We start from the raw sequence: 2,654 nt of genomic DNA, 5'->3' as shown, positions 1-2,654 counted from the left end.
GCTGGGCTATTTCAATTTATATGAGTGTCTTCTTGGTTAATCTGTTCCTCGAAGTATAGTTACGCTAAACGGTCTCTCTCAACTGTTTCTGGCTTGTTCCTCACTGCTTGATAGTCTAGGTGGTCTGTCTCTGGGCTGGAAGGTCTACTTGGTTAGTTTCTTTGGTATCATCGGTCTAGATGCTCTGTTTCTGGTCTGTCTCTGGGGTGGAGGGTCTAGTTGGTTAGTTTTTTTTAGGCTTGTTGGTCTAGAAAGTCTGTTTTTGGTCTATTTTTTGGTTTATCTCTGGGCTGTATGGTCTTGTTGGTTATTTTCTTTAGGTTTGTTAGTCTGGCTGGTCTGTCCCGCTGCTTGGTCTCTCTCACCGGGCTCGCTGGTCTAGCTGGTCTGGGGACAGTGTGGGCAGCGGGCGGGATCAATAGCAGCCACGTGGGTCCGTCCCGTAACACGAGCTGCCGCTGGGGAGGAGGGACGGCAGCGTTCATCCCCCCCCAACCCCCACACACCCTCCCACACAACACTGTTCACCCCCACACCACCTCCTCTTGCTCCTCTCCCATCCCTCCGCAACCTTCCACCCACGCCCCGCTGTACGCCACACACACCCACACTCACTGCCTCTTCCGTCAACCCACTCACACTTCATTCCTGTTCACCTTCTTACTCAACATTCACCCTTACTTCACCATCCATATTCACTCATAGCGCGTCATATTCAGAATCGCTTCCCTCTCTCACCGCGACTATTTCCAAGGACTACAGAGACGATTAGCGAAGTTTTAAAGAGTAATTGTCCTGTTGATAGTGCAGAAAGCACGTTAACATGTCACTAGAATTATACAAACATCCTCAAAAACCTGTGTTACTTTCATTAACTAGAGGCCTGTGACAATAGTGGAGGTGTTGTGAGGCGCGTAAGTGTTTCAGAATATAGACTTATATACTCGTACACGCTTTTTCCTCCACATGCACCATACATCTACTCCATCACACTCCTGTACATTATCCACTACAATCCATATTCGTAAGCCGTGCACCCACATCCTCTCCTCTCCACTTACTTCTCCGGGCACTTCACATCCACATATCCACACCCTCTCGAATTATTCATAAACATCCTTCCCTCAGGCCAGTGTTCCATTTATCCACATAATGCACGCACGTGTGAACGCAACCACATTCTCTCTCTCTCTCTCTCTCTCTCTCTCTCTCTCTCTGTGTGTGTGTGTGTGTGTGTGTGTGTGTGTGTGTGTGTGTGTGTGTGTGTGTGTGTGTGTGTGTGTGTGTGTGTGTGTGTGTGTGTGCCTCCATACTATTCGTACAAATTTTCCGTCTATCTATCTATCTATCTATGACTCACAGATACTATTACCATTCACCCAAATGTATTCTGCCTCACATTAACTTTCGTATGATCGGTATGCTCTCTCTCTCTCTCTCTCTCTCTCTCTCTCTCTCTCTCTCTCTCTCTCTCTCTCTCTCCACTGTTGCGTAGAAAGAAGTAATACGGAACACTGAACAGGAAAGTAAGATCAAAATAGTACAAATATTTTTTTCTTGATCTTTCATAATTTTTTTTTCTATTTTTTGTCCCTGCTTTGGTTTTCTCAGTTAAGTAGCGCGTGTTGTTACCATATGATACGAAATAAGCCTCAGTGAATGTTACTTACGTACTCTTTCATGAATATAATACAGTGTTTTCTTTACGTAAACACTTGGCAATCTAACCCGAGACATTTTTTTTTTCCTTTGTAGATTACGACAATGAAGTGAAATCCATTGACTCAGCAAACGTTATCCAAACAGTCAGAAAGTACAGTACGTGGGCTAAGCTAAGTGGAAGAAAAGAAATACACAGTCAAGCACAATATACATTCAAATCAAGATCCGATGAGACGAATTGTGGTTGATGATACAAGATATTTTACACACGACTGGCGAAGATCAACAAGAACCAAAAGCAGACGATAATCTTAACACACACACACACACACACACACACACACACACAAAGGAGGTAAGAGACACTGGCAAACACTGGAAAATATTCAAGGATCATTATCAGACAGAATCGGTGACGGATGCAGTGAAAGATGAAGTAATAAACGTCGAAGTTGTGTACTCAAGACACCGAAGATCAACACTGGAACCAGAGAAAAAGATAAGCTAGGCAGGGACCTCAAGGCAAGTACGTAGAAGAAGAGGAAGACCCTTTAAATATCATACAGTCAAATGATAGAGATGTCGGGAGAGAATGGAGAGTGATAATCTGAAGAAAAAAAAACTATACAATCAGAAGAGGTGACACTGAAGAAGACCGGGGAGTGAGAGGTAGATAGAAAAAACAACAATCAGACTGAATACTAAAAAAAATCGAAGTCACGTGATACCGGAACGTAACAATCAAAGCAAAACTGTGCAGTCAAGGCTTATGTTTTAGAACGCTTCTGTGCCGCATCTCTACTGCTTTCAAAAGGTTGTGGGTGAAGTGACACGTGTTTCTAATGGTATTCTTATTGATCTAGTGACAGATTAACAAGATTTCTACATTATAAACAGGATAAATAGCCATGAAAACCACGGTAGTCATATCTATAGCCTTTGAAAATAGTCATAGTGAGAGAACAGAGCGTTTCAGAATACAAATGCTTAAA

The sequence above is a fragment of the Portunus trituberculatus genome, chromosome 44 (assembly GCF_017591435.1).
Source record: "Portunus trituberculatus isolate SZX2019 chromosome 44, ASM1759143v1, whole genome shotgun sequence".
Classification (NCBI taxonomy): Eukaryota; Metazoa; Arthropoda; class Malacostraca; order Decapoda; family Portunidae; genus Portunus; species Portunus trituberculatus.
Note: the sequence above shows the minus strand (reverse complement) of the source record.